Genomic DNA, 13,523 nt, shown 5'->3' with positions numbered 1-13,523 from the left:
GATATAAGATCTAACATTGGGTGAAATCAGCTGAATTGTGTAGCCATACCAAGAGATCATTTCGTGTAAATAACCTAATAAATCGGGAACCATGAGAGATATTCTCCAATCCATAGAGCCATAAGGCAGCACTCACAGCCAAGACCAACAAACACACACACTCCCCGTCTAACATCCCTCATTCCTAGGATCTCACTTATACTGTATACTTCATTTGGAGTTTTACATTAATCTCAACATGCTGGTGCATACGATTTGAATGATGATGATGATGATGATGATGATGATGATGATATTTGCTTAACCTTCCGTTGTAGATGAGTTAAGAAGAACCATGAGTTAAGAAGAGACTGGGGCCCCACGAGTGTTGCATTCCCTCCCCAGTGCCCCAGTGGGGCCCCACGAGTATTGCATTCCCTCCCCAGTGCCCCAGTGGGGCCCCACGAGTGTTGCATTCCCTCCCCAGTGCCCACGTGCAACTGATAATTGCATGTCATCACTTGGTCAGGTCTGTTCCCTGGACGCAAGCACAAGGGGGGACGCCAAAACACCTGGAGGCGGCAGGAGCACGAGCAAAGGGGGTGTTCGTTCCTAAACATGTGAGGCGACTGACAGTGTTGGCAGAAGAAACTGATTACAGTTGATGTCGTGCTGAGGGGCAGAGGGTGTGTTGGGGAGGTGAGGTTTGATGGGAGGAGGAGGTATGGGGAGAGGCGTCTGAGGGGATGGGGGTGTGTGGGGGAAGATGGGGGAATGAAGGGAGGCAGAAAGGAGATTCGTGGGGGGGAGAGGAGGAAGCAGAGGGAGGTAAGGGATGGTAAAAGCAAAGAGGAGGTGTTGGATGGTAAGGGGTAGCGGGTAGGTGTAGGGTGTGAAGGGGTGCTGGTGGTGCGGGCGTCGGTATCTGGGTCCCTGCCCTGGACAACACTGACAGTAAGGTGGCATCTACGATGATTGGGAACATCTCTAATGGAACGTCTCCATAGCATCGTCTGAAACCCCGAAGAGCATTCGTAGTTTGCAAGTCTGGCGTCAGTATGAACATTGCTAAAACCTCATATATATATATATATATATATATATATATATATATATATATATATATATATATATATACATATATATATATATATATATATATATATCTTGTACGTTAGATATGTCTTCCACTACCTTGTCGTACACTTGTGGAAGTTTTTAAGCTGCCTAAAATATCTTTAGGTCGAATAGAACAACACCATAAGACTCGTCTTAGGTTGTCCTGTGATTTCTAGATCTGTAAATATTAGACCTGAACGATTAATGCAATAGCCTGTTCCCATAATGCTATGCAATCTGTCCTTTTTGCTGCTCCACTGCCAGTATACCAATATGTTAACGCACAATCAGTGATTTGCCCCAATATTTTGCCCCCTCATCAAAAAAAATTTCCAGCCCCGTCGATAATGTGTGCGTCCGTATATTGGATGAACAGAACCCTCACTTCACTCCTGTGACTTGCCCATTTACTTCTCTAGTTTCCATGTATATATGTATATATATGTACTGATTCAGCCTCTGATATGTGTGTATCTGTGTAATGAACATATGGGTCCCTAAGCCTGCCCCGTAACTTAACTCGTGTATATCTCTCTACCCTCCATGTATTTTCGATACTAAACTAACAAGTAACGTATGAGTGTCTCTGTACGAAATCCATGAGGCCCTCGCCCCAACTTCGCAATCTGCCTCATACTCGTCCATATTTGCATAACTCTGTACGCTCAAGTCCACGCCAGAGTATGTAGCCTGGCAAATAAAGTTATTAAACTCGCGAGGAAAGACTTCTTACTGCAAATACGATGTTTTTACCTCGACTTGTTGTGAGGACCGGGAGAGGAACTGGTCCTCTGTTGTGAGGACCAGGAATGGAGCTGGTTCTTCTGTTGTGAGGACCAGGAGAGGAACTGGTCCTTCTGTTGTGAGGACCAGGAATGGAGCTGGTTCTTCTGTTGTGAGGACCAGGAATGGAGCTGGTTTTTCTGTTGTGAGGACCAGGAGAGGAGTTAGTCCTCCTGTTGCGAGGACCAGGAGATGAACTGGTCCTCCTGTTATGAGGACCAGGAATAGAGCTGGTTTTTCTGTTGTGAGGACCAGGAGAGGAGTTAGTCCTCCTGTTGCGAGGACCAGGAGATGAACTGGTCCTCCTGTTATGAGGACCAGGAATAGAGCTGGTTCTTCTGTTGTGAGGACCAGGAGAGGAGTTGGTCCCCCTGTTGCTAGGACCAGGAATGGAGCTGGCCCTTCTGTTGTGAGTACCAAGAGAGGCGCTGGTTCTCCTATCGTGAGGCCCAGGAGAGGAGCAGGTCCTCCCGATGTGAGGACCAGGAGAGGAGCAGGTCCTCCCGATGTGAGGCCCAGGAGAGGAGCAGGTCCTCCCGATGTGAGGACCAGGGGAGGAGCTGCTTACCTACTGCGAGGACCAGGAGAGGTGTTGTTCCTCCTATTTTGAGGACCAGAGGAGAAGCCGGTCCTCCGTCTGACATCCCTCGTCACGGAAGGGAGAGATTTGTACCTATGCTATCGTCACCGTCGGAGTGAGGGAGCAAAGAAGAGCTAGAGAACACGCGCATTTAGCGTTCTACGTTGGCCAGCGGTGACAAATGCCTGCAGTGGTGGGGAAATCAAGTCATAGACCCGCGTTTCTGACGTACAGTGTGTGAGGACGGTGTTATATATAGGAAGCCGGATATTGTTATCGTGTGGGGCTTCCCATCTCGCAACCACTTTGTTGGCTGAGTGATGTTGACAGAGGCGATCTGTCTCTCTCATGCTGGGGGTATTATTGCTATGTTGGTGGTGTGAAGAGAAGCGGGCGAGCTCGCAGTGGAGGCATTGCCATGCTGGGGTCCCGGTGGCATGGTGAGTTAGATCATGGCATTACTTGCTCTAACCAACGTGAGCCAAGGGAGGTCTCAGACTTCCTCTTTAAGGGTTAATGCCCGAGCAGTCTCGTCCACGTGCACCAGTGCATGTGTAGGTGTGTGTGTTCGTGTGTGTGTGTGACTGATATGTTTGCGTGTTGCGGGGAGAGACTTTTACACTCGTGTTCCCCCGTCTGTGTGTGTGTGTGTGTGTGTGTGTGTGTGTGTGTGTGTGAGTAATCACCTATTTGTAATGTACTATATAGGGGAGGGGGGAAGTTTTACACTCGTGTTGCCCCGTCCGTTTGCGTGTGTGTAATTAATTACTGCTTTTTCTGGTGTTATATTAAGGGGAAGGAGTCTTACACTCATGTTGCCCCTGTCTATGTACATGTGTGATTAATTACTTACATCTAATTACATATCTGTACTGTGTAGGGAGGAAAGAGTTTTACACTCGTGGGGCCCCATCTCTTGAACTTTTTCTGTCATACAAATTCTCAAATTTCTGTATGCTGTCTACATTCATCATGTCTTCATTCATTTCATTCTATTCATCCACCACTCTTACACGGAGTAGCTCTTCACATCTCTTTTGACAAGTTCCTTGCTTAAGTTCATATCATGTTGGACAAATTTAAGGCATCGAACCTTTCCCTGTAACTCAACTATATCTATTCTGGTACCATATTTGTTTCCCCTCTTCTCGACTTTCTCTACAGACTCTTTCTGCTTTTTTAAGGTGCGATGACCAAAGCGTGAGAAGCACATCCTAGTTTTGGCTTTATGTAGGATGTGAACGGCTTGCTGGATATTCCCTTATCCATGAACCTGAATGCAATTCTAATATTCGCCAGGAAACAGCTGATCTCCTTAACTGTTCTCCTAAAATGGGACTCTGGCGACAGGCTAGAGACAGGGTCGACTCGCAGTTCCCTCTCACACGCACATTCCTACAGCACATTTCCTTCAAGATGACATTCACATCGAGGCCGTCTTTCGCTGCGACCCATCCTCATTACTTTGCATTCAGTCGTCTTGAACTTTATCTACCATGTACCAGACCGACAATGGAAGTGGTGGTGGTGTGTCTGTCTCGGTACCCTGACAGATTAATGCAATCCTCCTTGCCTTTCACACATCTCATAACCTTTGCGTCATCTACAAACACATTCAAGGAGAAGGAAGGTCCACCCCCCTCCCTCAGGCAAGTCACTCACATAGATCAAGAAGATCAATGGTCCCAGAACAGAATCCTGCAGCACTCCATTGTTGCCCTCAAAACCATTTTGAGGAGGCTCCTCTGGCATGCACAGAATTGTTACGGTCATGGAGAAGAGTCACTGAAGAGGATGCTCATGTCATGAGCGAGTGTGTTAGCCTTTGTCATGGTGTTCAACTGGCGTGTCATCTCCGTCTGCCATGCATGATAAGGATGGATTAAGGGGCCATGACCTCTGTGCCATGCACGGTTGTATGACATGCTAATAGCGTGTTATGGTTAGCTTCCTACTTCGCCCACCTGACATCTATACCATCGTTGCAATGTTAAGTTCTCCCGGGTAGTGAGTTCCAGTTGTGTGTGTATGTGTGTGTGTGTGTGTGTGTGTGTGTGTGTGTGTGTGTGTGTGTGTGTGTGTGTGATTACATATTTGTGCTATACGGGGAGAGAGTCTTACATTCGTGGGGTCCCATCTCTTGAACCGTCTCTGCTGCATGCATAAAACTATTGAAACTTTTGTGTGCAGTCTGCATCTGCTATTTCCTTATGTTTTCTGCTCCATTCATCTTATACTCTCACACTTTAAAAAGAATTTCTTTTTTTTCTAATCTTCCATAATAACTTTTTTCTTTGATGTTATGCCATGTTTTCTAGGTGTTCGATCCTCGCATCTTTTCAAGAACTGTTCGCTTTTTACATGACCAACTTCATTCAGATACTGGAAGGTTATGATCAGGTCATTCCCCATTTTGCGTGATAGATTTTTGTGATTACTCTTTATATACACATATATATATATATATATCTTTTCTTTCTTTCTTTTAAACTAGTCGCCATTTCCCGCGTTAGCGAGGTAGCGTTAAGAACAGAGGACTGGGCCTTTGAGGGAATATCCTCACCTGGCCCCACTCTGTTCCTTCTTTTGGAAAATTAAAAAAAAACGAGAGGGGAGGATTTCCAGCCCCCCCCACTCCCTCCCCTTTTCGTCGCCTTCTACGATACGCAGGGAATACGTGGGAAGTGTTCTTAATCCCCTATCCCCAGGGATAATATATATATCTACATATATATATATATATATATATATATATATATATATATATATATATATATATATATATATATATATATATATATATGTATATATATATATATGGAAATGTCTGGGGAGTGAAGTCAGGGGTTAGTGAGAGGACAAGAGCAAGGGAAGGAGTAGCAATACTCCTGAAACAGGAGTTGTGGGAGTATGTCATAGAATGTAAGAAAGTAAATTCTCGATTAATATGGGTAAAATTGAAAGTTGATGGAGAGAGGTGGGTGATTATTGGTGCATATGCACCTGGGCATGAGAAGAAAGATCATGAGAGGCAAGTGTTTTGGGAGCAGCTAAATGAGTGTGTTAGCGGTTTTGATGCACGAGACCGGGTTATAGTGATGGGTGATTTGAATGCAAAGGTGAGTAATGTGGCAGTTGAGGGAATAATTGGTATGCATGGGGTGTTCAGTGTTGTAAATGGAAATGGTGAAGAGCTTGTAGATTTATGTGCTGAAAAAGGACTGATGATTGGGAATACCTGGTTTAAAAAGCGAGATATACATAAGTATACTTATGTAAGTAGGAGAGATGGCCAGAGAGCGTTATTGGATTACGTGTTAATGGACAGGCGTGCGAAAGAGAGACTTTTGGATGTCAATGTGCTGAGAGGTGCAACTGGAGGGATGTCTGATCATTATCTTGTGGAGGCTAAGGTGAAGATTAGTATGGGTTTTCAGAAAAGAAGAGTGAATGTTGGGGTGAAGAAGGTGGTGAGAGTAAGTGAGCTTGGGAAGGAGACCTGTGTGAAGAAGTATCAGGAGAGACTGTGTACAGAATGGAAAAAGGTGAGAACAATGGAAGTAAGGGGAGTGGGGGAGGAATGGGATGTATTTAGGGAATCAGTGATGGATTGCGCAAAAGATGCTTGTGGCATGAGAAGAGTGGGAGGTGGGCTGTTTAGAAAGGGTAGTGAGTGGTGGGATGAAGAAGTAAGAGTATTAGTGAAAGAGAAGAGAGAGGCATTTGGACGATTTTTGCAGGGAAAAAATGCAATTGAGTGGGAGAAGTATAAAAGAAAGAGACAGGAGGTCAAGAGAAAGGTGCAAGAGGTGAAAAAAAGGGCAAATGAGAGTTGGGGTGAGAGACTATCAGTAAATTTTAGGGAGAATAAAAAGATGTTCTGGAAGGAGGTAAATAGGGTGCGTAAGACAAGGGAGCAAATGGGAACTTCAGTAAAGGGCGTAAATGGGGAGGTGATAACAAGTAGTGGTGATGTGAGAAGGAGATGGAATGAGTATTTTGAAGGTTTGTTGAATGTGTCTGATGACAGAGTGGCAGATATAGGGTGTTTGGGTCGAGGTGGTGTGCAAAGTGAGAGGGTTAGGGAAAATGATTTGGTAAACAGAGAAGAGGTAGTAAAAGCTTTGCGGAAGATGAAAGCCGGCAAGGCAGCAGGTTTGGATGGTATTGCAGTGGAATTTATTAAAAAAGGGGGTGACTGTATTGTTGACTGGTTGGTAAGGTTATTTAATGTATGTATGACTCATGGTGAGGTGCCTGAGGATTGGCGGAATGCTTGCATAGTGCCATTGTACAAAGGCAAAGGGGATAAGAGTGAGTGCTCAAATTACAGAGGTATAAGTTTGTTGAGTATTCCTGGTAAATTATATGGGAGGGTATTGATTGAGAGGGTGAAGGCATGTACAGAGCATCAGATTGGGGAAGAGCAGTGTGGTTTCAGAAGTGGTAGAGGATGTGTGGATCAGGTGTTTGCTTTGAAGAATGTATGTGAGAAATACTTAGAAAAGCAAATGGATTTGTATGTAGCATTTATGGATCTGGAGAAGGCATATGATAGAGTTGATAGAGATGCTCTGTGGAAGGTATTAAGAATATATGGTGTGGGAGGCAAGTTGTTAGAAGCAGTGAAAAGTTTTTATCGAGGATGTAAGGCATGTGTACGTGTAGGAAGAGAGGAAAGTGATTGGTTCTCAGTGAATGTAGGTTTGCGGCAGGGGTGTGTGATGTCTCCATGGTTGTTTAATTTGTTTATGGATGGGGTTGTTAGGGAGGTAAATGCAAGAGTTTTGGAAAGAGGGGCAAGTATGAAGTCTGTTGGGGATGAGAGAGCTTGGGAAGTGAGTCAGTTGTTGTTCGCTGATGATACAGCGCTGGTGGCGGATTCATGTGAGAAACTGCAGAAGCTGGTGACGGAGTTTGGTAAAGTGTGTGGAAGAAGAAAGTTAAGAGTAAATGTCAATAAGAGCAAGGTTATTAGGTACAGTAGGGTTGAGGGTCAAGTCAATTGGGAGGTGAGTTTGAATGGTGAGAGGCTGGAGGAAGTGAAGTGTTTTAGATATCTGGGAGTGGATCTGTCAGCGGATGGAACCATGGAAGCGGAAGTGGATCATAGGGTGGGGGAGGGGGCGAAAATTTTGGGAGCCTTGAAAAATGTGTGGAAGTCGAGAACATTATCCCGGAAAGCAAAAATGGGTATGTTTGAAGGAATAGTGGTTCCAACAATGTTGTATGGTTGCGAGGCGTGGGCTATGGATAGAGTTGTGCGCAGGAGGATGGATGTGCTGGAAATGAGATGTTTGAGGACAATGTGTGGTGTGAGGTGGTTTGATCGAGTAAGTAACGTAAGGGTAAGAGGGATGTGTGGAAATAAAAAGAGCGTGGTTGAGAGAGCAGAAGAGGGTGTTTTGAAGTGGTTTGGGCACATGGAGAGAATGAGTGAGGAAAGATTGACCAAGAGGATATATGTGTCGGAGGTGGAGGGAACGAGGAGAAGAGGGAGACCAAATTGGAGGTGGAAAGATGGAGTGAAAAGGATTTTGTGTGATCGGGGCCTGAACATGCAGGAGGGTGAAAGGAGGGCAAGGAATAGAATGAATTGGAGCGATGTGGTATACAGGGGTTGACGTGCTGTCAGTGGATTGAATCAAGGCATGTGAAGCGTCTGGGGTAAACCATGGAAAGCTGTGTAGGTATGTATATTGCGTGTGTGGACGTGTGTATGTACATGTGTATGGGGGGGGTTGGGCCATTTCTTTCGTCTGTTTCCTTGCGCTACCTCGCAAACGCGGGAGACAGCGACAAAGTATAAAAAAAAAAAAAAAAAAAATATATATATATATATATATATATATATATATATATATATATATATATATATATATATTTCTTTCTTTCATACTATTCACCATTTCCCGCATTAGCAAGATAGCGTTAAGAACAGAGCACTGGGCCTTTGAGGGAATATCCTCACCTGGCCCCCTTCTCTGTTCCTTCTTTTGGAAAAAAAAAAAATATGTATATATATATATATATATATATATATATATATATATATATATATATGTATATATATATATATATATATATATATATATATATATATATATATATATATATATATATATATTATCCCTGGGGATAGGGGAGAAAGGATACTTCCCACGTATTCCCTGCTTGTCGTAGAAGGCGACTAAAAGGGGAGGGAGCGGGTGGCTGGAAATCCTCCCCTCTCTTGTTTTTTTTAATTTTCCAAAAGAAGGAACAGAGAAGGGGGTCAGGTGAAGATATTCCCTCAAAGGCCCAGTTCTCTGTTCTTAACGCTACCTCGCTAACGCGGGAAATAGCAAATAGTATGAAAAAAAAAAGAAATATATATATATATATATATATATATATATATATATATATATATATATATATATATATATATATATATATATATATTCCTATGAGTCCACGGGGAAAATGAAACACGAAAAGTTCCCAAGTGCACTTTCGTGTAATAATCACATCATCAGGGGAGACACAAGAGAGAGATATAACAGTCAGTTGATATACATCGAAGAGACGAAGCTAGGACGCCATTTGGTAAACATGTGATTGTCCAATATATATGTCCAATATATATGTCCAATGTATATATGTTTGATGATAGAGTGGCAGATATAGGGTATTTTGGTCGAGGTGGTGTGCAAAGTGAGAGGGTTAGGGAAAATTATTTGGTAAACAGAGAAGAGGTAGTAAAAGCTTTGCGGAAGATGAAAGCCGGCAAGGCAGCAGGTTTGGATGGTATTGCAGTGGAATTTATTAAAAAAGGGGGTGACTGTATTATTGACTGGTTGGTAAGGTTACTTAATGTATGTATGACTCATGGTGAGGTGCCTGAGGATTGGCGGAATGCGTGCATAGTGCCATTGTACAAACGCAAAGGGGATAAGAGTGAGTGCTCAAATTAAAGAGGTATAAGTTTGTTGAGTATTCCTGGTAAATTATATGGGAGGGTATTGATTGAGAGTGTGAAGGCATGTACAGAGCATCAGATATATATATATATTTTTTTTTTTTTTTTTTTTTTTTTTTTTTCCAAAAGAAGGAACGGAGAGGGGGGCCAGGTGAGGATATTCCCTCAGTGGCCCAGTTCTCTGTTCTTAACGCTACCTCGCTAACGCGGGAAATGGCGAATAGTTTGAAAAAAAAAAAAAAAAAAAAAAAAATATATATATATATATATATATATATATATATATATATATATATATATATATATATATTATATATATATATATATATATATATATATATATATATATATATATATATATATATATATATTACAGAGTTTAACACTCATGTTGCCCCATCTTGTGACCTTGTATATATGCACTATGTCTTTACTTCTATGTGTCTATATACACATGCGCACCCCATCCTACTGAACCAGGTATTCATTTTATCAAACATCCCCAAGGAGAGGATGAAGAGCTGGGTCGACTGCAGCGCCCAGCATTCGAAATCATGAAGCCCCGTGCTGACTCGCAGTCAGTAACGCTAACCACTGCACCAATAAGGTCAGTGCATATGTATGTGTTTATGTGCAGTCACGCGTGTATGGGTTGTTGTCCATTCATGAATATAATATACATATATTTAAGCTGAATTCATGAATACATTTTTCGGTATAACGCTCAAGAGAATGTGAACATAGTAAGCGAGAGACTGTGTGTGTGTGTGTGTGTGTGTGTGTGTGTGTGTGTGTGTGTTTTACCTACATGTTCATTACAAGGAGAGAGTTGTACACCCTTAGGGCCCTTTGTACTTTCCAAACCCCTAGAGAAGTGCCCTTCACCCATCCTCTCTCAGAAATGCTTTTTCTGTGTTTATGTAGACAATAGATATCTTAAACCTTCAGCGTCAAAAGCATTAAGAAGATTTTCAGATCTTTGTGAGCTGCTGGGATTCACAGCCTCCTTGCTTACACCCTTCCCAGCCATGCACAAGCCTTACACTGTACCAGAATTTCTTCACCTCCTTCTTGACCAGCCTCTCTCTCTCTCTCATCCGCTGCTCATGCATGGCCTCTAGGTAACTTTGTTACTGCACCCCCGTGAAGAACTGTTTACTGCCGCCATAATCCAATTGCCTTGGGAGCTTACAGGATGTGATCGGGTCACTCTCTCTCTCTCTCTCTCTCTCTCTCTCTCTCTCTCTCTCTCTCTCTCTCTCTCTCTCTCTCTCCTCCACACTGGACAGCTCTGTAGCCCTTAACCTTGTGATTGTAGCTTCAACTGTTTTAGATTCAGGTACCATCGTGGCTGCTGTGGCTTGGACTCTCTTAAATCATGAGGTTTGTGTTTCTTTAGGTTCGCTGACCAGACGTGAAAGACTTAATCCAACTTCGGTCAAACACATGTCATGAATAGTTCACCAAAACATTTCTGTATCCACATGCTTGAGTGCGAATCTAATATTTACCAGCGAGCATTTTACCTCTTTCACGATTCTGTTGGCGTCCAGCTCTGGCGGCAGATTAGATTCAGTGTCGAGACTCTGATCTCTTTCACACATCGAATCCTGTAGCTTAATTCCAGCAAAGTGGCATTCCCATTCAGGGCTTCTTTCCCTTAAGTCCCACTCTCATTACCTTGCCATTTCTTGGACTGAATTGCATTATCCATTTCTCAGACCAACTTCAGAGTTTGTTCAGGTCCTCCTGTTAGCTGATGCAATCCTTTGTGTGTGTGTGTGTGTGTGTGTGTGTGTGTGTGTGTGTGTGTGTGTGTGTGTGTACAGGCATATGTGTGTGGGGAACAGACATATAGTGTACGTGTACTGGCATGTAGTGTAGGTGTGCAGGCATGTGTGCATGTGAACGGGTATGTAATATAAGTGCAGAGGCGTTTGGTTTAAGTATAAAAGCATGTGATTTGTGAAAAGACGTGAGTGGGATACACAAGTATATGGATAAGTGTACAGGCGTGTAGTGTGGGTGTACAAGCATGTAGTGTCGGGTTTACCGACATGTGTGTGACTGTGCTGGTATGTGTATGGATGTACAGGTATATATTGTAGATGTACAGGCATTTGTGTGAGTGTGAAGGCATTTGTGTGAGTGTGAAGGCATTTGTGTGAGTGTGAAGGCATTTCTGTGAGTGTGAAGGCATGTGTGCGGGTGTGAAGGCATGTGTGTGGGTGTCAAGGCATATGTGTGGGTGTCAAGGCATGTGTGCGGGTGTAGAGGCATGTGTGTGGGTGTCAAGGCATGTGTGCGGGTGTAGAGGCATGTGTGTGGGTGTCAAGGCATGTGTGCGGGTGCAGAGGCATGTGTGTGGGTGTCAAGGCATGTGTGCGGGTGTAGAGGCATGTGTGTGGGTGTCAAGGCATGTGTGCGGGTGTAGAGGCATGTGTGTGGGTGTCAAGGCATGTGTGCGGGTGTAGAGGCATGTGTGTGGGTGTCAAGGCATGTGTGCGGGTGTAGATGCGTGTAGTTGTCTGGCTTAAGTAATCATTATGCTGCCGTGTAAAGCACTCATCCCCATCCACTCGTCCTTCTGAGAGACTTCACTGCGCATTTTAAATCTTCCCTCTTTTGGAAGTAAAGGTTTACTACCTTATCCCATCAGGTCACGTCTAACGCCGGCTTAATATGACCCTTCTATATTCTTTCTGGTACGTCAAGCCTTAGCCTCGTATAGCCTTTCATATAGCATTAATAATGCTGTTAGCCTTCGTAAGATTCTATATTTATTCTTGAGATAGTACCTTATGGTCCTCACAGAATTCTTTTTTTTTTAAATCTTTACCTTCAAGTCATCTTCCTCTTACGTCCTCAAATCCGCTCCCGAAGTTGGCCTTCGACGACCATCTTCGTTGCCCCACATCAGCAATGGTTCCAAAATTACGAAAGACTCGTGTGAAGTTAGCAGCCTCGTTACCTCCCGCCACCTCGCTACCACCTCCTCTTCATTTCAGGACGGGACAACGGCTGACCTCAGATAACCTTTCACGCTGGGTTAAAGCATCATCCAACACGACAGGCAAGAGATCACTCCCGCTGAGGATGCTGCTGACATAAATGAGGTCAGGTACATCACTCACAGCTGAGGGAGGCACCCCAGAGCATACTCCCCGGCTGGGACGCTGGTGTCCGTTGGTGGGTCGAGTGTCACTTGAGCACGGTCCATAATAGCGCTGGGATAAACATCACTAAGAATGATGAGTTTGTGGCTAGTAAATCCATTAGGCGATGGTATACACCGAGGGCTCGTCGCCGGAACGCTGAGTGGCCGAAGTGATGACAGAGCAAGTGGTGATGATGGCTCATGGTAAACTGAGTGTTGACACACTTGATTGGTATATACAATCGGGCGGAGTGACGGAATAAAAAATGGACGAAACTTTATGAAAAATATTTTAGTGTCTGGCTATGCCTGTTGGGTGGTGTTGCCATCTGATAGTCAACACATTACTGGTCGTCCAGTGATTCTGGTAGGCAAGGACCGGCTAATGAGTTTGGGGTGAGTTGAGGTGACAGATAAACAGACAGAGAAGCAAGAAAACAGAGAGATAAGAAAGCAGAAACACAGGAAGGTTGGGCGAGAAGGAAAAGCGGATACATATTGATAAACAGACTATAATATGGACAAGCAGATACGATATCAAGGTCGAGTGAACAGACTGGCAGGCTTGGTAAGAGATAGGATTCGAATTTACAAGTGCATAAACTCATAACAAAAGCTCTCAAAGTAAAGTTTGTGAATTTATTACACTTTCATATGTTTCAGAAGCCTTAATAGTTCAAGCCTGTGCTGCAGCCTTCTAGAAATGCGATTGCGAGACGTAAGATGTGATGACGTAAGGTTTATATGTGTTGTGTCTTTGAGGTACTTGTAATATTTGATACCAAAGGCAGAAATTGAGAGGCAGTTCTCTGTAACGTTGATACAAGGGTTCTCTATTGAGCACGGTAGTACGATGCTTGTGCAAGGCGGTACGACCTCGGAGCACAAAGTTAGGATTCTTTCTTGTATACGACCCTACGACCCATGGATATGGTGCACTGTCC

General features: G+C 43.7%; 1 long non-coding RNA gene across 1 annotated transcript in view; it reads left to right on the top strand.

Moving 5' to 3' along the window:
• Positions 1-13,180, top strand: part of LOC139755246 (uncharacterized) — a 104,226-nt gene extending 91,046 nt beyond the window's left edge. Inside the window, exons 2-3 of the long non-coding RNA XR_011714062.1 lie at positions 9,930-10,029; positions 12,431-13,180. This is a non-coding gene — a long non-coding RNA (uncharacterized lncRNA). The remainder of the gene's footprint in view (positions 1-9,929; positions 10,030-12,430) is intronic.
• Positions 13,181-13,523: the final 343 nt, after the last annotated feature.

Source organism: Panulirus ornatus, chromosome 19, assembly GCF_036320965.1.
Source record: "Panulirus ornatus isolate Po-2019 chromosome 19, ASM3632096v1, whole genome shotgun sequence".
Classification (NCBI taxonomy): Eukaryota; Metazoa; Arthropoda; class Malacostraca; order Decapoda; family Palinuridae; genus Panulirus; species Panulirus ornatus.
The sequence above is the reverse complement of the archived record's forward strand: the minus strand, read 5'-3'. Positions and strand labels throughout refer to the sequence as shown.